Genomic DNA, 27,830 nt, shown 5'->3' with positions numbered 1-27,830 from the left:
ATGGAATAAACCTATTACTTGTTCCTATATATACTATATACCTGTCTCTATCCCTCAGGCCCTATTGTGTGTATATACTGTATACCTGTCTCTATCCCTCAGACTCCGGTGTGTGTATATATACTGTATACCTGTCTCTATCCCACAGGTCTCAGTGTGTGTATATATATATAATGTATACCTTTCTCTATCACTCTGGCCCCAGTTTGTGTATATATACTGTATACCTTTCTCTATCCCTCAGGCGGCATTGTGTATATATATACTATATACCTGTCTCTATTCCGCAGGCCCTATTGTGTGTATATACTGTATACCTCTTTCTATCCCTCAGGCCCCAGTGTGTATATATACTTTATACCTGTCTGTATCCCTCAGGCCCCAGTGTGTGTATATATACTGTATACTTCTCTCTATCCCTCAAGCCCAAGTGTGTATATATATACTGTATATCTGTCTCTCTCCCTCCGGCCCCAATGTGAATATATACTGTGTGTGTCTCTATCGCTAAGGCCCCAGTGTGGGTATCTATACTGTGTACCTGTCTCTATCCCTCAGGCCCCAGTGTGTATATATATACACTGTATACCTGTCTCTATTTCTCAGGCCCTATTCTGTGATTATACTGTATACCTGTCTCTATCCCTCAGGCCCCAATGTGTATATATACTGTATACCTGTTTCTATCCCTCAGGCCCCATTGTGTGTATATATACTGTATACCTGTCTCTATCCCTCAGGCCACAGTGTGTATATATATATAATGTATACCTGTCTCTATCTCTCATGCCCCAATGTGTGTATATATACTGTATACCTGTCTCTATCTCTCATGCCCCAGTGTGTGTATATATACTGTATACGTGTCTCTATCCCTCAGGCACCAGTGTGTGTATATATACTGTATACCTGTCTCTATCCCTCAGGCCCCAGTGTGTAGATATATATAATGTATACCTGCCTCTATCCCCAGGCCCCAGTGTGTGTATACATACTGTATACCAGCCTCTATCCCTCAGGCCCCAGTGTGTATATAAATACTATAACCTGTCTCTATTCCTCAGGCTCTATTGTGTGTATATACTTTATAACTGTCTCTATCCCTCAGGCCCCAATGTGTATATATACTGTATACCTGTCTGTATCCCTCAGGCCCCAGTGTGTGTATATATACTGTATACCTGTCTCTATCCCTCAGGCCCCAGTGTATATATATAATTTATACCTTTCTCTATCCCTCAGCCCCACTGTGTTTATATATACTGTATACTTCTCTCTATCCCTCAAGTCCCAGTGTGTGTATATCTACTGTATATCTGTCTCTTTCCCTCAGGCCCCATTGTGTGTATATATACTGTATACCTGTCTCTATCCCTCAGGCCCCAGTGTGTGTATATATACTGTATACCTCTCTCTATCCCTCAGGCTTTAGTGTTATATAAACTATATAGCTGTCTCTATTCCTCAGGCCCTATTGTGTGTATATACTGTATACCTGTTTCTATCCCTCAGGCCCCAGTGTGTATATGTACTGTATACCTGTCTGTATCCCTCAGCCCCACTGTGTTTATATATACTGTATACTTCTCTCTATCCTTCAGGACCCAGTGTGTGTATATATACTCTATACCTGTCTCTATCCCTCAGGCCCCAGTGTGTGTATATATACTGTATACCTGTCTCTATCCCTCAGGTCTCAGTGTCTGTATATATATATAATGTATACCTGTCGCTATCACTCAGGCCCCAGTGTGTGTATATACTTTATACCTCTCTCTATCCCACAGCCCTACTGTGTTTATATATACTGTATACCTCTCTCTATCCCTCAAGCCCCAGTGTGTATATATATATACTGTATGCCTGTCTCTATCCCTCAGGCCCCAGTGTGAATATATACTGTTTGTGTCTCTATCCCTAAGGCCCCAGTGTGTGTATATATAATGTATACCTGTCTCTATCCCTCAGGTCTCAGTGTGTGTATATATATATAATGTATACCAGTCGCTATCACTCAGGCCCCAGTGTGTGTATATACTTTATACCTGTCTCTATCCCACAGCCCCACTGTGTTTATATATACTGTATACCTCTCTCTATCCCTCAAGCTCCAGTGTGTATATATACTGTATACCTGTCTCTATCCCTCAGGCCTAATTGTGTATATATATACTGTATACCTGTCTCTATCCCTCAGCCCCAGTGTATGTGTATATACTGTATAACTGTCTCTATCCCTCAGGCTCCAGTGTGTATATATACTGTATACCTGTCTCTATCCCTCAGGCCTCAGTGTGTGTGTATATATATAATGTATACCTGTCTCTATCCCTCAGGCCCCAGTGTGTGTGTATATATATACCTGTCTCTATCCCTCAGGCCCCAGTGTTTATATATACTGTATACCTGTCTCTATCCCTCAGCCCAGTGTATGTATATATACTGTATACCTGTCTCTATCCCTCAGGCCCAAGTGTGTGTATCTATGCTGTATACCTGTCTCTATCCCTCAGGCCCCAGTGTGTGTATATATACTGTATAGCTGTCTCTATCCCTCAGGCCCCACTGTGTTTATATACTGCATACCTGTCTCTTTCCCACAGCCCCACTGTGTTTATATATACTGTATACCTCTCTCTATCCCTCAAGCCCCAGTGTGTATATATATACACTGTATGCCTGTCTCTATCCATCAGGCCCCAGTGTGAATATATACTGTGTGTGTCTCTATCCCTCAGGCCCCAGTGTGTGTATATATACTGTATACCTGTCTCTATCCCTCAGGCCCCAGTGTGTGTATATATATTGTATACCTGTCTGTCCCACAGGCTTCAGTGTTATATATACTGTATACCTGTCTCTATCCCTCAGCCCCAGTGTATGTGTATATACTGTATAACTCTCTATATCCCTCAAGCTCCAGTGTGTATATATACTGTATACCTGTCTCTATCCCTCAGGCCCAGTTGTGTATATTTATACTGTATACCTGTCTCTATTCCTCAGGCCCTATTGTGTGTATATACTATAGACCTGTCTCGATCCCTCAGGCCCCAATGTGTATATATATATACTGTATACATGTCTCTATCCCTCAGGCCCCATTGGGTGTATATATAATGTATACCTGTCTCTATCCCTCAAGCCCCAGTGTGTATATATATATATAATTTATATCTGTCTCTATCTCTCAGGCCCCAGTATGTGTATATATACTGTATACCTGTCTGTATCTCTCAGGCCTCAATGTGCGTATATATATATAATGTATACCTGTCTCTCTCCCTCAGGCCCCAGTGTGTGTATATATACTGTATACCTGTCTCTATCCCTCAGGCCCCAGTATATATATATACTGTATACCTGTCTCTATCCCTCAGGCCGCATTGTGTATATATGTACTATATACCTGTCTCTATTCCTCAGGCCCTATTGTGTGTATATACTGTATACCTGTCTCTATCCCTCAGACCCCAGTGTGTATATATACTGTATAACTGTCTGTATCCCTCATGCCCCAGTGTGTGTATATATACTGTATACCTGTCTCTATCCCTCAGGCCCCAGTGTATATATAAACTGTATACCTGTCTTTATCCGTCAGACCCCAATGTGTATACAGTATGTACTGTATACCTGTCTCTATCCCTCAGGTGTCAGTGTGTATATGTATACTGTATACCTGTCTTTATCCGTCAGACCCCAATGTGTATATGTACTGTATACCTGTCTCTATCCCTCAGCCCACTCTGTTTATATATACTTTATACCTCTATCTGTCCCTCAAGCCCCAGTGTGTATATATATACTGTATACCTGTCTCTATCCCTCAGGCCCCAGTGTGATTATATACTTTGTGTGTCTCTATCCCTAAGGCCCCAGTGTGTGTATATATACTGTATACCTGTCTCTATCCCTCAGGCCCCAGTGTGATTATATACTGTGTGTGTCTCTATCCCTAAGGCCCCAGTTTGTGTATATATACTGTATACCTGTCTATCCCTCAGGTTTCAGTGTATGTGTAATACTGTATAACTGTCTCTATCCCTCAAACTCACGTGTGTATATATACTGTATATCTGTCTCTATTCCTCAGGTCCTATTGTTTGTATATACTGTATACCTGTCTCTATCCCTCAGGCCCCAATGTGTATATATACTGTATACCTGTCTCTATCCCTCAGGCCCCAGTGTGTGTATATATACTGTATACCTGTCTCTATCCCTCAGGCCGCATTGTGTATATATATACTATATACATATCTCTATTCCTCAAGCCCTATTGTGTGTATATACTGTATACCTGTCTGTATCCCTCAGGCCCCAGTATGTATATATACTTTATACCTGTCTGTATCCCTCAGGCCCCAGTGTGTGTATACATACTGTATACATGTCTCTATCCCTCAGGCCCCAGTGTATATATATAATGGATACCTCTCTCTATTCCTCAGCCCCACTGTGTTTATATATACTGTATACTTCTCTCTATCCCTCAAGCCCCAGTGTGTATATATATACTGTATATCTGTTTCTATCCCTCAGGCCCCAGTGTGTGTATATATACTGTATACCTGTCACTATCCCTCAGGCCCCAGTGTGTGTATATATACTATATACCTGTCTATCCCTCAGGCTTTAGTGTTATATATACTGTATACCTGTCTCTATCCCTCAGGCCCAATTGTGTATATATATATACTGTATACCTGTCTCTATTCCTCAGGCCCTATTGTGTGTATATACGGTATACCTGTCTCTATCCCTCAGGCCCCAATATGTATATATATACTGTATACTTCTCCCTATCCCTCAAGCCCCAGTGTGTATATATATACTGTATATCTGTCTCTATCCCTCAGGCCCCAGTGTGTGTATATATACTGTATGCCTGTCTCTGTCCCTCAGGCCCCAGTGTGTGTATATATACTGTATACCTGTCTATCCCTCAGGCTTTAGTGTTATATATACTTTATACCTGTCTCGATCCCTCAGGCCCAATTGTGTATATATATATACTGTATACCTGTCTCTATTCCTCAGGCCCTATTGTGTGTATATACGGTATACCTGTCTCTATCCCTCAGGCCCCAATGTGTATATATATATAATGTATACCTTTCTCTATCTCTCAGTCCCCAGTGTGTGTATATATACTGTATACCTGTCTCTATCCCTCAGGCTCCAGTGTGTGTATATATACTGTATACCTGTCTCTATCCCTCAGGCCCCAGTGTGTATATATATATAATGTATACCTGTCTCTATCCCTCAGGCCCCAGTGTGTGTATATATACTGTATACCTGTCTCTGTCCCTCAGGCCCCAGTGTGTATATATATACTGTATACCTGTTTCTAACCCTCAGACCCCATTGTGTATATATATAGTATATACCTGTCTCTATTCCTCAGGCCCTATTGTGTGCATATACTGTATACCTGTCTCTATCCCTCAGGCCCCAGTGTTTATATATATACTGTATACCTGTCTCTATCCTTCAGGTCCTAGTGTGTGTATATATACTGTATACCTCTCTCTATCCCTCAGGCCCCTGTGTATATATATACTGTATACCTGTCTTACTCCGTCAGACCCCAATGTGTATATGTACTGTATACCTGTCTCTATCCCTCAGCCCACTCTGTTTATATATACTTTATACCTCTATCTGTCCCTCAAGCCCCAGTGTATATATATATACTGTATACCTGTCTCTATCCCTCAGGCCCCAGTGTGTGTATATATACTGTATACCTGTCTCTATCCCTCAGGCCCCAGTGTGTTTATATACTGTATACCTGTCTCTATCCCTCAGGCCGCATTGTGTATATATATACTATATACCTGTCTTTATTCCTCAGGCCCTATTGTGTGTATATACTGTATACCTGTCTCTATCCCTTAGGCCCCAGTATGTATATATACTGTATACCTGTCTGTATCCCTCAGGCCCCAGTGTGTGTATATATACTGTATGCCTGCCTCTATCCCTCAGGCCGCATTGTGTATATATATACTATATACCTGTCTCTATTCCTCAGGCCCTATTGTGTGTATATACTGTATACCTGTCTCTATCCCTTAGGCCCCAGTATGTATATATACTGTATACCTGTTTCTATCCCTCAGGCCTCAGTGTATATATATAATGGATACCTTTCTCTATCCCTCAGCCCCACTTTGTTTATATATACTGTATACTTCTCTCTATCCCTCAAGCCCCAGTGTGTATATATATACTGTATATCTGTCTCTATCCCTCAGGCCCCAGTGTGTGTATATATACTGTATGCCTGTCTCTATCCCTCAGGCCCCAGTGTGTGTATATATACTGTATACCTGTCTATCCCTCAGTCTTTAGTGTTATATATACTGTATACCTGTCTCTATCCCTCACGCCCAATTGTGTATATATATACTGTATTCCTGTCTCTATTCCTCAGGCCCTATTGTGTATATATACTGTATACCTGTTTCTATCCCTCAGGCCCCAGTGTGTATATATATATAATGTATACCTGTCTCTATCTCTCAGGCCCCAGTGTGTGTATATATACTGTATACCTGTCTCTATCCCTCAGGCTCCAGTGTGTGTATATATACTGTCTACCTGTATCTATCCCTCAGGCCCTATTGTGTGTATATACGGTATACCTGTCTCTATCCCTCAGGCCCCAATGTGTATATATACTGTATACTTCTCTCTATCCCTCAAGCCCCAGTGTGTATATATATACTGTATATCTGTCTCTATCCATCAGGCCCCAGTGTGTGTATATATACTGTATACCTGTCACTATCCCTCAGGCCCCAGTGTGTGTATATATACTGTATACCTGTCTATCCCTCAGGCTTTAGTGTTATATATACTGTATACCTGTCTCTATCCCTCAGGCCCAATTGTGTATATATATATACTGTATACCTGTCTCTATTCCTCAGGCCCTATTGTGTGTATATACGGTATAACTGTCTCTATCCCTCAGGCCCCAATGTGTATATATATACTGTATACTTCTCTCTATCCCTCAAGCCCCAGTGTGTATATATATACTGTATATCTGTCTCTATCCCTCAGGCCCCAGTGTGTGTATATATACTGTATACCTGTCTCTATCCCTCAGGCCCCAGTGTGTGTATATATACTGTATACATGTCTATCCCTCAGGCTTTAGTGTTATATATACTTTATACCTGTCCCGATCCTGCAGGCCCAATTGTGTATATATATATACTGTATACCTGTCTCTATCCCTCAGGCCCCAATGTGTATATATACTGTATACCTGTTTCTATCCCTCAGGCCCCAGTGTATATATATATAATGTATACCTTTCTCTATCTCTCAGTCCCCAGTGTGTGTATATATACTGTATACCTGTCTCTATCCCTCAGGCTCCAGTGTGTGTATATATACTGTATACCTGTCTCTATCCCTCAGGCCCCAGTGTGTATATATATATAATGTATACCTGTCTCTATCCCTCAGGCCCCAGTGTGTGTATATATACTGTATACCTGTCTCTATCCCTCAGGCCCCAGTGTATATATATACTGTGTACCTGTTTCTATCCCTCAGACCCCATTGTGTATATATATACTGTATACCTGTCTCTATCCCTCAGGCTCCAGTGTGTGTATATATACTGTATACCTGTCTCTATCCCTGAGGCCCCAGTGTTTATATATATATACTGTATACCTGTCTCTATCCTTCAGGTCCTAGTGTGTGTATATATACTGTATACCTGTCTCTATCCCTCAGGCCCCAGTGTATATATATAATGGATACTTGTCTCTATCCCTCAGGCCCCTGTGTATATATATACTGTATACCTGTCTTACTCCGTCAGACCCCAGTGTATATATATACTGTATACCTGTCTCTATCCCTCAGGCCCCAGTGTGTATATATATATAATGTATACCTGTCTCTATCCCTCAGGCCCCAGTGTGTGTATATATACTGTATACCTGTCTCTATCCCTCAAGCCCCAGTGTATATATATATACTGTATACCTGTCTCTATCCCTCAGGCCCCAGTGTGTGTATATATACTGTATACCTGTCTCTATCCCTCAGGCCCCAGTGTGTATATATATACTGTATACCTGTCTCTATCCCTCAGGCCGCATTGTGTATATATATACTATATACCTGTCTCTATTCCTCAGGCCCTATTGTGTGTATATACTGTATACCTGTCTCTATCCCTTAGGCCCCAGTATGTATATATACTGTATACCTGTCTGTATCCCTCAGGCCCCAGTGTATATATATAATGGATACCTTTCTCTATCCCTCAGCCCCACTTTGTTTATATATACTGTATACTTCTCTCTATCCCTCAAACCCCAGTGTGTATATATATACTGTATATCTGTCTCTGTCCCTCAGGCCCCAGTGTGTGTATTTATGCTGTATGCCTGTCTCTATCCCTCAGGCCCCAGTGTGTGTATATATACTGTATACCTGTCTATCCCTCAATCTTTAGTGTTATATATGCTGTATACCTGTCTCTATCCCTCACGCCCAATTGTGTATATATATACTGTATTCCTGTCTCTATTCCTCAGGCCCTATTGTGTATATATACTGTATACCTGTCTCTATCTCTCAGGCCCGAGTGTGTGTATATATACTGTATACCTGTCTCTATCCCTCAGGCTCCAGTGTGTGTATATATACTGTCTACCTGTCTCTATCCCTCAGGCCCCAGTGTGTATATATATATAATGTATACCTGTCTCTATCCCTCAGGCCCCAGTGTGTGTATATATACTGTATACCTGTCTCTATCCCTCAGGCCCCATTGTGTATATATATACTATATACCTGTCTCTATCCCTCAGGCCCCTGTGTTTATATATACTGTATACCTGTCTCTATCCTTCAGGCCCCAGTGTGTGTATATATACTTTATACCTGTCTCTATCGCTCAGGCCCCAGTGTATATATATATAATGGATACCTTTCTCTATCCCTCAGGCCCCAGTGTATATATATACTGTATACCTGTCTTTATCCGTCAGACCCCAATGTGTATATGTACTGTATACCTGTCTCCATCCCTCAGGCCCCATTGTGTATATATATACTGTATACCTGTCTCTATCCCTCAAGCCCCAGTGTGTATATATATATACTGTATACCTGTCTCTATCCCTCAGGCCCCAGTGTGTGTCTATATACTGTATACCTGTCTCTATCCCTCAGGCCCCATTGTGTATATCTATACTATATACCTGTCTCTATTCCTCAGGCCCTATTGTGTGTATATACTGTATACCTGTCTCTATCCCTCAGGCCCCAGTGTTTATATATACTGTATACCTGTCTGTATCCCTCAGGCCCCAGTGTGTGTATATATACTGTATACATGTCTCTATCCCTCAGGCCCCAGTGTATATATATAATTTATACCTTTCTCTATCCCTCAGCCCCACTATGTTTATATATACTGTATATTTCTCTCTATCCCTCAAGCCCCAGTGTGTATATATATACTGTATATCTGTCTCTATCCCTCAGACCCCAGTGTAAATATATACTGTGTGTGTCTGTATCCCTCAGGCCTCAGTGTGTGTATATATATATAATGTATACCTGTCTCTATCCCTCAGGCCCCAGTGTGTGTATATATACTGTATACCTGTCTCTATCCCCCAGGCCGCATTGTGTATATATATACTATATACCTGTCTCTATCCCTCAGGTCCCAGTGTGTATATATATACTGTATACCTGTCTCTATCCCTCAGGCCCCAGTGTGTGTATATATACTGTAGCTGTAGGTATATATATACTGTATACCTGTCTATCCCTCAGGCTTCAGTGTTATATATATATACTGTATACCTGTCTCTATCCCTCAGGCCCCATTGTGTATATATATACTGTATATCTGTCTCTATCCCTCAGACCCCAGAGTGTGTATATATACTGTATACCTGTCTATCCCTCAGTCTTTAGTGTTATATATACTGTATACCTGTCTCTATCCCTCAGGCCCTATTGTGTGTATATACTGTATACCTGTCTCTATCCCTCAGGCCCCAGTGTGTGTATATATACTGTATACCTGTCTATCCCTCAGTCTTTAGTGTTATATATACTGTATACCTGTCTCTATCCCTCACGCCCAATTGTGTATATATATACTGTATTCCTGTCTCTATTCCTCAGGCCCTATTGTGTATATATACTGTATACCTGTTTCTATCCCTCAGGCCCCAGTGTGTATATATATATAATGTATACCTGTCTCTATCTCTCAGGCCCCAGTGTGTGTATATATACTGTATACTTGTCTCTATCCCTCAGGCTCCAGTGTGTGTATATATACTGTCTACCTGTATCTATCCCTCAGGCCCTATTGTGTGTATATACGGTATACCTGTCTCTATCCCTCAGGCCCCAATGTGTATATATACTGTATACTTCTCTCTATCCCTCAAGCCCCAGTGTGTATATATATACTGTATATCTGTCTCTATCCATCAGGCCCCAGTGTGTGTATATATACTGTATACCTGTCACTATCCCTCAGGCCCCAGTGTGTGTATATATACTGTATACCTGTCTATCCCTCAGGCTTTAGTGTTATATATACTGTATACCTGTCTCTATCCCTCAGGCCCAATTGTGTATATATATATACTGTATACCTGTCTCTATTCCTCAGGCCCTATTGTGTGTATATACGGTATAACTGTCTCTATCCCTCAGGCCCCAGTGTATATATATACTGTATACCTGTCTTTATCTGTCAGATTCCAATGTGTATATGTAATGTATACCTGTCTCCATCCCTCAGGCCCCAGTGTGTATATATATATAATGTATACCTGTCTCTATCCCTCAGGCCCCAGTTTGTGTATATATAATGTATACCTGTCTCTATCCCTCAGGCCCCAGTTTGTGTATATATACTGTATACTGTCTCTATTCCTCAGGCCCCAATGTGTATATATACTGTATACCTGTCTCTATCCCTCAGGCCCCATTGTGTGTATATATACTGTATACCTGTTTCTATCCCTCAGGCCCCAGTGTGTATATATATATAATGTATACCTGTCTCTATCTCTCAGGCCCCAGTGTGTGTATATATACTGTATACCTGTCTCTATCCCTCAGGCCCCAGTGTGTGTATATATACTGTATACCTGTCTCTATCCCTCAGGCCCCAGTGTATATATATACTGTATACCTGTCTCTATCCTTCAGCCCCAGTGTGTGTGTATATACTGTATACCGGAACAAGTAATAGGTTTATTCCATGCTGAAAAAAAAGAAGAAAGAGAACACAACGTTTCGGCCGTGGAGCCTTCTTCAGGTGTCAGAGGGATAGAGACAGGTATACTGTATACCTGTCTCTATCCCTCAGGCTCCAGTGTTATACATACTGTATACCTGTCTCTATCCCTCAGCCCCTGTGTTTGTGTACATACTGTATACCTGTCTCTTTCCCTCAGGCCCTAATGTGTATATATACTGTATACCTGTCTCTATCCCTCGGGCTCCAGTGTTATACATACTGTATACCTGTCTCTATCCCTCAGCCCCTGTGTTTGTGTACATACTGTATACCTGTCTCTTTCCCTCAGGCCCTAATGTGTGTGTATATATACTGTATACCTGTCTCTATTCTTCCCTCGGGAGGGGGATCAGAATACCTCCTGGGTATCCCTGCCTGTCGTAAGAGGCGACTAAAAGGGTTGTGTCAGGAAGGGCATCCGATGTAAAACCATCTTGCCAAAACCATGGTTGCAAAGAACACAAAGCACATACCGGATCGGTCGGGCCCGGGTTAACAATGGCCGCCATTAGTGCTGTGTCCCAACAGGGTACTAATGGAAATTATGCTACTGTAGGGAAAACTGTAGAGTGGGGGCTACAGAAAAGAAACAAGGTAAAGGGGTCTGGAAGGAATGTTAAGTCAATTAGAGTGGGGAGTTGGAAAGTTGGTACCATGACAGGGAGAGGGAGAGAATTGGTTGAAACTATGGCAAGGAGAAAAGTGGAGATCTTGTGTGTGCAAGAAACCAAGTGGAAAGGAAACAGCTCAAGACTCCTAGGAGAGGGATACAAGATTCTATACACTGGAAAGTGTACAAAAATGAATGGAGTGGATATGATAGTGTGCAAAGACCTAGCAGACAAGATGGTGAGGGTGGTGAGACACTCAGACAGGATTATCAATGTACAGGTGGCTTTTGAGAGCTGGTTGTGGAATATCATCTCTGTATATGCACCACAGGTAGGAAGACCACAGGAGGAAAAGGATAGCTTCTTGGAAGATCTCGAAGAAGTGGTTAGCAGAATCCCAGGAAATGAAATGGTGGTAATTGGAGGAGACTTCAATGCACATTTAGGAGAGAAATGCCCAGATTATCCAGATGAACATGGTCAGAGAGGGCTAGGAGAGAGAAATGAAGAAGGAGGAAGGCTACTAGAAACACTCCAAGCTCTTGAATTGTTTGCAGTGAACACAGGGTTCACGAAGAATTATGAGCAAAAGGTGACATACAGGAGTGGAGGCCATGATACCCAAATAGACTACATATTAGTGAGAAGAATTGATAGAGCGAAAGTCCAAGATGCTAAAGTCCTGCCCTATGAGGCTGTTACCAGACAACACAGGCTACTGGTGATGGACATCACAATATTGAAGGAGCGAAGAATAGCAGAAAAGCAGAGAAAACACCCAGCACGAACAAAAGTGTGGAAACTGAGAGATTTCAAAGTAGATTTCAACAGGCTGGTGAGAGAAATGAAAAACAACACAGAGGAAACAGAGGAGCCTTCAGCTGAAGAAGAGTGGACTGAGATGAGCCACATCCTAGAAGAGGCTGCTACCAGGGTTTATGGAAAGACAAGAGGAGGCAGACCAAGGGAAAATGAAGAGTGGTGGTGGGATATGGAAGTTCAGGAAACACTGAAGGAAAAGAAAAAAGCATACTGTAGAATTACAAGAATATAAGAGACTAAAGAAGGTAGCAAAAAGAAGTGTAGCAAGAGCAAAGGAAAGAGCCTGGAAAGAATGGTATGAAAAACTTGAAACAAAGGAAGGAGAGGACCAAATCTACAAGATTGCTAGACATAGAGCGAGACAGAAAAAAGATATTATCCGGGTGGCAGTATTCAAGGATGGAGAAGGAAGGGTCTTGATTAAAGAAGAACAGATCAAGCAAAGATGGCTGGAGTACTTCAAAAATTATGGAGTACTTCACGCACGTATGGGTTTAAGAGGTTGGAGTAAATGCATCGCAACAAGGGTAATATGGAGTGAGGCGCCATGACAATAAAAACTGCGAAGGTTATTAAAATATAAAATTCTAAAGATCTTGTTGGATCTTCATAATGCTTTTAAACTTGTATGAAACCCACGAAATTAGTATTATATTTTCGATGCCAAAAGACACCTCATTTGGAAATTCGTGACTTGACACTGAATTGGTATAGTCACATTACAGTGCTAACAAATTCATCGTAACTTTAATTGCAAAAATGGCCTGTTAATAAAAGCGTAAAATACATACTTTGGATGTATTTTAGCTCTGTAAATGTTGTGACTTAAAAATACTTCAGGGTGTTTAGAAGTGATATGAATAGTTATCTGTAAAATGCACACTCGCATCTATCTGTCAATACTATCTCCGTGCTCTCCCTGCAGGTTTGGGGTGACAGGAACTCGGTGTCCCTGCGGAAGTCAGGCAGCAATGTCTCGCTCGGACGAGGTGAACAAGATGACGGGAAATGTCTACAAGGCGAGAGAAGCCCGAGACCCACAAGGACTCAACAAACACGACAGGGCCAGGACTCTGCTTCTGCTGTGATAATTCACTTCTTTCCCTGCTCTCCTCACTTTTCCATGAATATCATCCTTACTGTCCTGCGACTGGGCTCTGTTAGTGTCCAAAATAACTACATCGGCTTTTTTTTAAATTTTATTTTAACGTCTTTATTGATTCACAATGTCCCATACTCTTCGAAATAAATACATTTTTTATTTGCAATATAACTGTCTCAGCTGCTTTCTGTAATGAATACATGGTATTTGAACAGTTTTAATCATATATTTGAGGTAGGGGAAACACTTTGTACTTCAAAAATGAATAGGTGTAAAGTCATTTTAGGTGACTTTAGGTGTCAAAGATCATTATATTATTGGTGTCAAACACATAGGTGTCAAAGATCATTATATTATTATGCTCGTGCTTTCAATTTTGTTTTTTATTTGTAAATTATTTCGTTCTTGAAACTAATACCTAAAAATTTGAATATGGGCTCTCATGTTGTACCAGCGGTAATTTGGAAACTGGTGTCTCTTCACCAATGAAAGGAGTACACAAGCAATATATTTTTGAGAACATGGTTAAAAATTAAAAGAAAACACCTAACCCAATGAACTAACATAGTAACTCCTCCCTAAATATAAGAATGTTTATTCGTGTAAAGGCTGCAATTTATTTAATGGAATGCATGAATTTGTGTATTTGAATAAATTCTGAACATTGTTCATAATATCTGAGTCGTATACACCACAGGCAACTCCCGACTCAACAGGCAGTAAGTAAAAACATTTTTGGATGTATGTGAAGTTATAAAACATTTTTAGAGATATAGCCCAGCGCTATTTGGGGCTTGTAATGGCAACTGTTGTTTTGTTGTTGTAATGACAAATTAGGCCCTGAGTATCACACCTTACAGCTGTTTCACTCTACCCTATGCGTGAAATTGAAATTTCCCCCCATGACCCCCCTCCCCCCAATAAAATTAAAAACATTACAACTTAAAAAGATAAAGTAAATTATACTGTATAGTACAGCTTAAAGCATGTTGATGGACCATTGATAAAGGTTAACAGCACACTTATGTGGCATGTATACAGTACGTACTTTATTATTTTTGGTGTTGCTCATTCAGAAAACATGCTCACTTAATCACTTTCTCTAATTTATTTAGGGGGAAAGGGTTATGATTCTATTCCACGACACTACTGGCAGTTGAAAGATTCAGTGTCTCTGTATGAACCCCCTTAATTAGTTACTGCTGTAGATCACTGGTCATGTCTGTTTGTGTGGAGTCTACATGTTCTTGCAGTGGCTCACTGCTGCTGGTGTCTGTTGAGTGCATATTCTTGCTGAGGGACAATTGGTACTGGTGTATGTGGAGTCTGCACGTTCTTGCTGTGGATCATTGGCACTGGTGTCTCTGTGTGTGTGGAGTCGTGACTTTCCGAACATGTTAAAGTATGTAGAAAATCATAAGGTGTGATGACAAAAAAAACACTCTTAAATAGGGCTGGGCGATATATCGAAAATGTATTGATACCAACGTTAAGAATCTCCCACTGGCCTAATTTTGCTTATGTCGGTAGAGCCCTGTGACTGGGCTGTGTCAGTGTGTCCACAGGGACTAGATGAGTCTAGAGCCCTGTGACTGGGCTGTGTCAGTGTTTCTTGTCCAGAAACACACCAGGTCCTCCCTGTGTCTGTTTTCCCGGCCAGGTGATCCTGGAGCAGTTCAATCCCAGCCTGAAGAACTCCATGTGCATGGGGAAGCAGTATGAGAAGGCACCTCACCAGCGCCGTGCCCAGAGCCAACTCGCCACTCTAACCTCACCCCTCTCTCCCACAGGGGTCACCACCATTGCCAAGGACAACTTCGACACGCTGGTCAAGCTGGGGGAGCTGGCCAGCGACAGCCAGGGTTTGAAAGAGCTGGGTAAGAGGGGCAGGGGCAGAGGACAGGGGCAGATCTGTGACAGGGCAGCACAATAATATTTCCTTATACTTATATACACAGAGAGTAGTCAAGGTATGGAGCAGTCTACCCAGGCCTGTTGCTGCAGTCGATATCCTGGCTTCTTGATGAGATCTTGGGCTAACTAAGAAGCCCCTGGGAGTTTGTGATCTTTCTGTTGTTCTTTTCAGAGTGAGGGACAGACCACTCAAAGCCTAACTAAAACGCCTGGCCAAAGCTTTACCAAGTTTATCAGTTATCCTAATAAAACTATTTACACAGTTTAAACAGATCAAATTTATAATGTAACATTTATACAACGTTTCACATGGGCAACAATGAGACATTTAGATACTTACGCACTTTATATTACAGGCCTCCATCACCCTATTATTAGGCAACAGAAACCATTAACCTTTCAATCGACCTTTAAACACACAAGGGCAGAAAAAGGGAGCGTGTACACAAATTAGGGTGGATATGGTCTTGGGAAGAAAACAGGGGTGAACATCAACCAACAAAGCCAAGTACAATTTCCTAAAACAAACACTATTTACATATCTAAGGTTAGCTAGTGGTCAGCCTGCAGGCCCAGACCATCCCCCAATAGTGGTTTCCAGCCTCCACCACGATGCATTATAATTATCTGGGTGTGCTTCCGCCAAGACACCAGGCGGGGGCGCTACAATAATAAACAAATACTACAGTAAATACTACAGTAAATTTAGAACTTTACCTTTGAAAAAAAGTTCACCACCTGAAATGTTATCACCAGCACACCTCTTAGACACATTCTTGTCACCTTATCCACTCATATTTACAGCAATGCAGAAGATTTAGTGACAATTAAGAATTAAGGAGCACCTCCCAATTAGCACTTCCAAAAGAAAGCATGTGGGACAGCTGAGCATCACGTATATTCCTCCACGTACTCCCACGTTCAGTTGTGTTACTCCACCATGTAAAACGTAAACATGTCGATGATGAATTCGTGCATAAGCCAACGGAAAGACGGAACCAAGAGAAACACCCTAACTGGAATCTTTATCCCAAACAGCACCACCAGGGTACACCTCTCCCAGGACTCTAGCTCTGACCCTAACCTCAGCCCTAAACCCAACCCCAACCCTAATCCTAACCCTGACGTTAACTCTGATCTTAACCTCAACCCTGATTCTAACCCTAACACTGCCTCAGACCCCAACTATTACCCCTCCACACCATTATCTCTTCTCTGGTTAGTGTGTCAAGGATTTGGAATCTGTTTGGAGACCTGGGGATAGTGGATTCCTTCTTGCTAAGCGTAGCAGTAATGATCGCTTGTGTATGATCCAACATGTCCGTCTGTATTTTCCTCCCATAATTTTTCTTTGCCCAGTTGAAGGCAACCGCGAAAGCTTGTTCCCAGCGGGGAAGCTCCAGATCCTCCAGTTGTCTGGAGATAGACGTTTCCTCGTAGTTCTCTTCGAGGATCTGCAGTGTGGTGTGGAGCCAATTTTTGGCATTGCTTACCAGCTTTAAATATGTGAGTTCGGTTGGGTTCCTCTGTCTTCCTTCGTAGGCTGGCGGGTGCCTGGTTCTCCCCTCCAGAAACTGCTGTGTTTTGTAGATGGTGGACTGTTTGGATCATTTTGTAGATTATCCTGGTTCCTTGTTGGAAGGTATCCTGTCTGTTTGACATGTTTGATGTGGTGGAATAAGAACACCAACTTATTAACACCAACTGCGTGTAAGAACACGCAGACTCCACACAAACAGACAACACTACCAGTGATCTACAGCAGGAACTAATTAAGGGGGTTCATAAAGAGACACTAAGAGACTGGATCATCCAGTATGTTAACACTGTAACAAAAAAAGGAATTTATACAAACAAAACACTTAAACAAAGATCTAATTTTCACATATGAAATCTTATCAATAATTAGGTGCATTATCTTGAACATTACACAGAATAAAATACTTTTATAATAAATAAGTATAGGTATATACAGATTATTGGTAAGAAATTGCCTCTTAACCCCAAGTTATGCATTCTTAATATATACCCAGATATATATTATATATATAGAAAATAGTTTTAACGCGTTTGTGCAACCTTTGGCATCCTACTGTAACTGCTGTGGCCAGAAGTGCATACTGAGTCAGATATTAGCAACAGTGTTCAGAATTTGGCAAAACGTCATTTTCAGCTCAAATAAACACGTTTGTGCAACCTTTGGCATCCCACTGTAACTGCTGGGGCCAGAAGTGCATACTATATTAGCAACACATTTATACTGGTAAGCCCCAAAGCCACAGAACAAGAGGGGGACAAGAACAACAAAAATATTGTAAATCTAAGCAACAACTTCCACGCCACAACTAAACAAATAAACCTCCTCAATAAAGGCTTATCATTTGCCCCCACAGTGGGGACAAAGAAGGGTCAGAAAACCAGACTGAAAAGCGAAATCCAACAATATTAACGTCGCCTTAAACTGACTGCCTTCTTTGAGGATAAAGACACGACACAGAAAGGGTTCCCTTCCTGCCTAAATCCAGCTGGGAACCAGGGGAAAACTAACTGCCACCAGAAATCCAGGAAATAATTCAAGAGGACAACAGAATTCTACGAAAACTCCGACCATACAGGGACTCACACAACATAACAAAAGAGGAAACCATAGCCTTAAAGCATTTGAAGGAAAACAGACATATAGTCATAAAACCAGCAGACAAAGGGAGTGTAATAGCTATCATGGATAGAGAACAATACATTGCTGTGGCTCACTGGTACTGGTCTCTGTCTGTGGAGTCTGCATAATCTTGCTGAGGGACAGTTGTTACTGGTGTATGTATGTGTGGAGGTCCTGACAACAACGGTTGTAGCCATGTAGTTGATTGTCAGGTTTAAAGTAAGAAAGAGGAGCACACGAGGAAATGCCGTACCTTCTGTTGTAACAGAAAGAATAAGGTTCTGGATCCCGAGATGAAGTTAAACAGATGAGTTTATTGCATGCAAGGAACAATAAAGCCGAAGTCTTGTTTCCCGCAAGAAACAACAAAACCGAAGTATTGTTCAAAGTGCTGGTACAAACTTTTAGTTTATATAGTATTTTCTTTCCGCTTCTGACGTCACTCGGTATTATGGTAAAAAGGGGGGGTCATGGTATTTTGGCCAGTTTACAGCCTTTTGGCCAAATGGTCATGGATTAAGTCCCCAGGGGTTTCTAGTTGGCATCTAGAATCCTTATCAGTTCTCCCTTTCCTGCCATAAACTCCTGTTGCTTAGAAGTCTAATCTTCATGCAGAAAGGACTTAAAGTTAACATCCTGTATCTTTCTTCACTTCTAAACACAGTGGTCACAGCTGGTGATTATTTGCAATAGCTTCAGTTGTAGTATCCTTTTTGATTACTCATGTTCCTCATTTATTTATCATCTTTATATGACTGACTGGTAACCTCTAACCAGGGTTTCACCAAACAGGCCTTCCTGCAATGGGGTTGTGGACAAAGGCACTGACTGTTGGGCATTTCATCACTGCAGGTGTCAAAGTGGAGCTCATTTAAAGTGGCCCTAGTTTGTGTTAGAGCATGAGCCAGGATAGCCTGCTTATCACAGAGGCTTGATTTATAATCGGAAACATTTTGCCTGCCCTGTTCAGTTATAGCTCAAGTTGCCAAGTGGCATGTTGGTGTAAAGACTTAGGAATACGACTTGCCTGCTGTAGTAATAGTAAATATTATGTACACTATATTAACATGTTTTTTTTTGTATATATATTATAACATGTTGCCTAAAAAACACAGAATATAAAGCTCTCTTAGCAAGGTTCAAATACTTAGCTCTGTTGTAACAGAAAGAATAAGGTTCTGGATCCCGAGATGAAGTTAAACAGATGAGTTTATTGCATGCAAGGAACAATAAAGCCGAAGTCTTGTTTCCCGCAAGAAACAACAAAATCGAAGTATTGTTCGATGTGCCGGTACAAACTTTTGGGTTATATAGTATCTTCTTTTCCGTTTCTGACGTCACTCGGTCTGATGGTAAAGAGGGGGGTCATGGTATTTGGCCAGTTAAGAGATCCTGGCCAAATGGTCAGTTTAAGATTACACCCAGGGGGGTTCCTAGCTTGCATCTGGAATCTTTATCAGTTAATTCCCTTTCCTGCCATAAACTCCAGCTTGTGATTTAGAAGTCTAAACCTCATACAGAAAGGATTTAATTTAAACCCCTGTCTTCACATCTTTCTTCAGCTCCAACCTGGTCTCTCCAACGAAATCCTAAAATTCTTGGCAGACAGAATCCAACAGCTGATTTCAAATAAGCTGATAAATAAGGTGCTATAGCTCCTTGCTAAATTCGGGAATGAATCAAATTGGTATTGCATTCGTACGCGAGTTGATCTGATTTCTGATATACAGTATTTTCTGCATCTTCAGCGAAGACCTCTTTGAAAGCTTCAGTTGTCGAGAACGTTATAATGATCATTACACATGCTAAGTGAAACTTGAAAAATATTGTTAGAGTTGTGAATATAGATTAAAATTACAATTCGCGAGAAGACTGCACCGAAAGAAATTGCACCCGTTGTTTTTGTCACACCGAGTAATTAAAAGTACCAAATTTGTTGGTACAGTACCTTTAAACTTTCTTGTAGACAGTTATGTGAGCACCTTCTTGTATCGTAAGTAGTATAAAGCGACACCTTTCGTCAAACTTTTTGACAGGCGCCACGGCCCCTTTTTCAGCCAATGGGAGTCTGTGGTGGGCGTATGTCCCGCCCCCTTCCGAGCCAATGGTGCGTTGTTATGGGGCGGATGTCCCGCCCGCCCCCACTGAGCTGGTTCTGAGCCTCAGGGTCCAATTGCCCGCCACCGCATGCCCTCGATTTATAAATAAGTAGATAAAGCGCGTATTAGCGACGAGGGTTGGAAGGCGATCATGTCTGCCGCGGGGTTGAGCGCGCTCTATTATAACCCTAGGGAATCGGGGAGTTACGGCGGTGTGGGGAGTCTGGTGAGGGCCGCGAGTTCCCGGGGTGTGAGCGGCACCAGCCGCGGCCGGGTGGCAGAGTGGTTGTCCGGCCAGCTCGCTCATACGCTGCACAAGCCGGCGCGTGTGCGCTTTAAGAGAAACAGGACGCTGGTACCTGAAATGGATTGGCAGTGGCAGGCCGACTTGGTGGACATGAGAGAGTACTGCGAGTCCAACAATGGTTTCTGTTACATCTTAACATGTACAGACATGCTGTCCAAATACTGCCTGGGTCCTGCCACTGAAAACCAAGTCTTGAGGGGGCATGACAAGCGCATTCCGAAATATACTTCAAGAGGGTCGTACTCCTAAAAGCTACAAACGGATGAGGGAAAAGAATTTCTTAACAGGACCTTCCAAAATTTTCTCAAACGTGAGAATATTGAACATTTCGTTACGGCCAGCAATGTAAAGGCTAGTGTGGTAGAGAGGTTTAACAGAACTATTAAAACAAAAATGTGGAGGTAACTGACACACAAAAACACCTTTCGATATATCGACGTCCTATCTGATCTTATTTACTCCTATAATCATAGTTACCACACGACTATTAAACGAACCCCGGCTTCTGTTACGACCGACAACTCCCTTGAGGTGTGGAGAACTGTCTATGGCGAACACTTTAAGAGAAAAACGTCAAAGTTTTCATTTAATGTGGGTGATCATGTGCGGGTGTCCAAAATAAAGGGTGTGTTTGAGAAGGGGTATGAACAGACCTTCACAGATGAAATTTTCATTGTCAAAGAGCGGACCTCCGCTCCGAGACCCTATTACAAACTGCAGGACTATGCAGGCAATGACATTAAGGGCTCCTTCTACACAGAAGAGCTACAGAAGATAAACCCCAATGCTGAGAACGTCTATCGCATCCAAAAGATTTTAGCAGCCAGGGGGCATGGTAAAAACAAACAGCTTCTGGTAAAGTGGCGTGGCTGGAGCGATAAAGTCAATAGTTGGGTAAAGGCTTCTGAGGTCCGAGACATATAGAGGTGCTGAAAAATGAACCCCAATGGCTTCTATGTTACGCTGGCCAGTAATTCATCCTCAAAGATGTTTCCAAAGAACACCAGCATGTACTTCACAGAGTATCTAGCAAAGGCGATTGACCTGGACGGGAGCTGGGAAGTGGGTCTGGTCGAGCTGCACTATCCGCATATGCTAAACACGTTTGATCAAGATGAAGATTTTCTGTAGTACATTTTCGGGTAGTACAACAGTTAAAGTCCCCTTTTCAGAAGCCTCCTGGCGTACTCATGTCAAATACCGTTGTAACACCTGAAGAATGAAGAGATAAGAGAGATGCCCGGGAAGTGGGAAAATAATATAGTTTTCATATTTTTTGCAAACTATGCAGTCTAGTGGCTTGACGTAGGTTTTGTGCTCAAATGTATATAAAGATGCTGCCTGGCCTTGGTCAGTAAGATAAGGGCATGTATTTGGTAAGCTGGCTGTACGCCCAGAATATGAAAAGAACTAACTGATGTCTAGTCCGCAACTTAGAATTAATTGGCAGGTGTTGCTTTTTCATCATTTGTTTAGAATATGTCATAGTAACTCTTTGTGTTTTAAGGTATAAAGGACCATCTTCAGCTACTTATTTTTTTAAGTCTGGTGATCGCAAGCCAGACTTCCATATGCATATGAATAAATAGACTTCTGCTTCACAGACACCTGAATTTTGTCATTTGTTTGACACTACACACCTGACTATACAATTTCACTTTTTCATATTCGGCCAGATGGGAGTTCTGAAGAATGTCTCTCATTTCATCATCCAACCTGCGGGTTGTTATTTTTCTCACATCGCTTTCGTTGCTGGACCGCTCTCGGAGTCGATCGAGCTGTTTCTGAGGTACAAGGTACATTTTTTCAGCGTGCTCCATTATTGGCGTTGTAGAAGCCCCGTAATCAATGGTACTGCAATACTCAACAGTGTCCCGATAAAACCACCGGACTGGTTCACCAAGAGTCTCTTTCTTTTAAGAGAAAGACCCTTTAGACTCAAAATCTTTATAAGCTTATGCTTTCTCTTCAGGATCCCAAACTGCTTAGCAGATAGCGGTATGTTCCCTTTCAAGGTATTCAAGGCGATTTCAGCTATGGCTTGTACAAGATCATTGGGGCTGGCTTTTACCAGAAAATGTAAGAGAGTCAGGTTTCTCCGAACGCGTGAAGACATGTCGACGGATCGAATGTGTTTTTTCGACTGAGTCTATGGTTGCGAGATCACCAACTTTTAGATTTTTTAAATACATAAGCCGTGGGTACATCTGGGGGGAAAAGACCTGTTCGGAAGCAATAGTCATCTGGGGTGTCTGCATTTAAATCCACCAACAAGTAACCGAAAGGTTTTTTAGTAGCGTCATTGAACACTTACAAAAAAAATGTGGCTTTACCGGGGTACATCTGCCGGGACAGGGTTGTAATCTGTAGTTTATCTCTACGGTTTTTAAACAGCACCATGTACTTTGTATTTAACACTATGGTTCTACTTTTCCGGCCTTGACAAAACACATTTTGGATAATATACATAATGCTAAGGTTTCTGTGGTGTACGTATTTGGTAAAAGCTTTTTCTTAACCCCTGCAGCAGGGGTTTTCTTAACCCCTGCAGCAGAAGCCATTTTTAATGTTTTGAAACAAGCTTTCTTGCAGGCACTGGCTCTGGACTGGATTCCCTCAGACAGATCATCTGTATGTAATATGTATGTAAGTGAAAGAAACGGGTTGTGAGCTGCTTTGCTGGCACAGGAGCATGGAGGTAGTCGTCGTCTGGTGGGTTATTATTCAGGACCCCTCGATGCGGTGGCCAAGGGGCCGTGTTTATGTGTTGTGCAGGCTACCTGCCTGGCTGTATAACTTGTGAATAATCTGGAGTAGAACCAGCAGACCTAATGAAAAGATTTAATTGAAACTTGTAAATATGCTAAATGGAAAATTGTATCGATTTATATACAGTAGACTATATATACATTTGGTGTATGCCACAATTTTGGATGGCGGTGGAGGAATAGGGATTTCCTCAACACGGCAGGGACTCCAGTTAAGAATGCTGGGTTTGTCTCTGAACTAGAATTAGAAGCTTTGCAGCTACTGACTGAAGTAGCTGTGGTAAAGTATAAATCGCATAATAAAGAAATGTTTCCAGTAACTCGAGGGAACAACTTTGCAGATGCAGCTGTCAGGTGAGCAGTCCTGGTAGAGCTGGAGTCAGAGACCCCTGTGAAACCTCTGTTGGTGAAAAGGGGACAGCTACAGGACATTCAGGCTGAGGCCTCTAAAGCAGAGAAATGGACATGGTTAGAAAAGAATGTGGGGCTGCGTGATGATTGGGTGTGGGGCTGCTAGCACACTGGACGCCCTGCATGCCCTTACAGCCTAATGCCCTTTGTAGCCCGACAAATGCACTCTGTCAGACACCTGGGTATGAGTCAAATGGTATGCCGGTTACCCAAAACTGGGTGGGGACCGGGTTTGAAGCAGTAGCCACTTATGTGGTATCTCGATGTGATGCTTATCAAAGGAACTCAACTACAGTTCAGGTGCGGGTGCAACAGCTCAAAAGGCCTGCTCCTGAGGAACCTTTCATGCACTGGCAAATTGACAATTGTAAAGGGAAACCTTGGCTCTTATAATCTGTTTTCCCAGTGTAAGGAGTTTTACTTTGATAAATGGGGATATGGAATCAATACTTTATCAATCAGCCACAAATAATAATCAGAGCTCATGTTGGGTTTGTACTGCTATAAAAGATGCTCATGGTAGTAATCCCCTTTGATAGAGGTGATTATTTAGGTTTATTGGCATGGGTAAATAGCTCTACTTTTAGTCTGAGTGTAACTTAAACGTATTAGAATGGAATGCTCCCTGCTATAATCACAGTTCTAGACCATCCTCTATTAGGGTGACAGACAGCTGTTTAAGTGAGCGAAGACTAAGCAGTACTTGTATTCCAGACAATTCTGAGCACATTAATGACTTAGAACAGCACATTTATGATGAAGGACAAAAATATCATAATTATAATCCAGATGATTGGGACATTGGTGCGTGGCTACAGTCTGTGCTAGGAACATGGGGAGGGTCTCTGGTTCAATACATATTTGTGGGTCTGGTATTATTCATAATGATCATATTGTTAATATCCTGCTTGAAAAACATGTGGACTAAAGCTGCTGCTTCTGTGCTAATTGTATGCCATGAAGGGATCACAAAGGTCAAAAATTATTTCATGGGAAAGGTTTCTACATCTCTCATCTAGAGGTAGAACATAATTGGTAGAACAATAATGTTCTAAGGGAGGACTGAAGAATGAAGAGATAAGAGAGATGCCCAGGAAATGGGATAATAATATCATTTTCATGTTTTTGTATGTTTTTTGCAAACTATGCAGTTTAGTGGCTTGACGTAGGTTTTGTGCTCAAATGTATTCAAAGATGCTGCCTGTCCTTGGTCAGTAAGATAAGGACATGTATTTGGTAAGCTGGCTATACGCCCAGAACATGAAAAGAACTAACTGCTAACTAGTCTGCAACTTAGATATAATTAATTGGCAGGTGTTGCTGTTTTATCATTTGTTTAGAATATGTCATAGTAACTCTTTGTGTTTTAAGGTATAAAGGACCATCTTCAGCTACCTATTTTTTAAGTCTGGTGGTTGCAAGCCAGACTTCCATATGCATATGAATAAAGGGACTTCTGCTTCACAGACACCTGAACTTTGTCATTTGTTTGACATTACAGTAGCAACGAGTGACTATATTCTCAGTCGGAGGAACATAAACAGCTTAATTTTCATGTTAAATAATTTTTTTAAATTAAAATTCATTCTATACAGCAATCGCATATTTGGGGACCGTTTCATAAAACTTTGATGCTTAAAATGTTTAGGGAGAAATGGAAGACTGGTGTGTATTTTTTATTTAAACTACCAAGACCAGCCATATACAGTACAGTTTACATACAGTAATATGTTTATGTTCCTAAATTAATATCATTTATGACCTTCAGATGCGTTATGCTCTTCTTTTTATGCTCAGCTACTAAAATTTCCCTTTCGTGGTAAAATTCCATATAAATATTCAATACTAAGCGGATTAAAACCTGCACAGTAAAGAGATTAAATGATTAAATCTTTTCACTACCGACCAATGCACAACGAGTGCCCCTGTCGGTCATTTTGGCTAGTTGCGTGTGGTACGGGTTTGTACCGTGCATTTTGAATGGCTGCATCTGTACATACGACGCTATTCTGTCAAGATTAACAAAACTAAATTCTTCATAGTGCTCTGTTGCTCTAAAATTATTATAAGATCTGTTATAACTACGTATACGTTCCAGGAAAACTAAGGGGTCTCTATTCGCACCGACACCGCCACCAACCTGATTCATATCGTTCATCACAACAGGTTCTCGGTTTTCAAAGTTATCGTCATCACCCCTGGCCAATAAGTTATTTTCTACTAATGCATTCTCATTGTGTGGTTCGGGCTGACCTTGAGAAATCTGATGCCTCTCTCTGAATCTTTTACGCCTCAACAAACATGCTTTTGCCAGTTTAATTCTTTTATTAACATACAAACTCTTGATGTTAGTAAGAGGCCGGTCTTTTGACCAGTTTTTAGACTGCATGCTTAGTAATTTATCACTGGGGATCTTCGCCAATGAACCATGAAATAGTATTATCAGGTTTTGAAATCCTGAGTTTAGAGCTGCATCCTCTGTAGAAATTATGTCTAAGAGGTTAGTTGCGAAAGCCTGGATCGGTTTTGGAAACAAGGATTGTACACTTGCTAAAGCTGCTCTTAGGTGCTCTAAATCTCGTTTTTTAACCACCTCATTAGTGCTCACCGTAGCTAGTAACTGTGCGATGTACCTCACAGAATCCAGCGTATCACCAAACGCCAAGTCTCTAATAGCGTTATTTCTCTCCAAAGGTTTGACACATTTGGATTTGGACAGTGTATTAACTGCAGTCTTCGGTGCAGTCACCACCTAAGGCCCCAGCGTTTCTTCCACATTTTTTTCCCCGCTCATCGATACAGCTTCTGTGTGTATAAAAATAAAAGACTTTTTAATACACCGCCACTGCTACATATCTCAAAAACAGAAAACTACATTAACTAGGATCTTTCAATGAATTAACATTCTAACAAAAGAAGTAACCTTTTGATGTTGATCTGTGTCGTCTTGAGTTCGTTGTTTCGCTTGCAGTCTTTGAAGTCTCTGGCCGTCGAACAGGCGCTTTTTTTTTTGTCGGTTCGGCTTCTGCACGGAGGGGAAAATGACATTAGAGAAAGACCTCAATACCACAAATTACCAAAAATAGAAAACTGTCGGAAGTTTTATTAATTAGTTACAGACACCTTTAAATGTGTATGTTAAAAGAATGTTTTATAATACGGCACAGACAACTCTTAACTAATACCAACCTTTTCTCACAGGCGTTTTGGCAATATGCTCCTCACCCCCTGGATTTACATGGACATCTGCCTGAGTTTCCACAAGATTTTGAGGAGGCATTGAAAATCCCAAACGAGGTTTTTTAAACGTGTACCATCTCGTCCCTTCACCAGCGTCTGCGAATAGACAGCCCCCAAGTGATGATAAGTAGAAAGCTACCAGGTATCTTTAAGACTCACATGGTCGTAAAGCGTTATTCAAAACATTGTCGTAATTACTAACCGGTGTTGGTGTGTACCGATGAAGCTGGTCGTTTGACAGCTGTTGAACCTGTGGACTGTGACGTCAATGTTTTCGGTGCATCTAATGGAAAAGAATGTTTACAAGCAGTCACTAGCAACGGTCTAAAGTTCTGTACATCGGTCGTTTATGTTTGCTACAATCATTAGCGGACATGCAGACTCGTTCAGAGTGTAAAGCGTTGTTCAAAACACTGTCGTAATTATCACGCATGTGTGTTGTGGAATTCTGATGACGTTGCCCATTTATTTCCACTCGAACTTATCTGTGTCCGGTGTATATCCGATGCATCTGTAGGTAATGTTGTAACAGAAAGAATAAGGTTCTTGATCCCGAGATGAAGTAAAACAGATG

Source organism: Atractosteus spatula, chromosome 1 (genome assembly GCF_055471065.1).
Source record: "Atractosteus spatula isolate fAtrSpa1 chromosome 1, fAtrSpa1.hap1, whole genome shotgun sequence".
In the NCBI taxonomy this organism is placed as follows: domain Eukaryota; kingdom Metazoa; phylum Chordata; class Actinopteri; order Semionotiformes; family Lepisosteidae; genus Atractosteus; species Atractosteus spatula.
Note: the sequence above shows the minus strand (reverse complement) of the source record.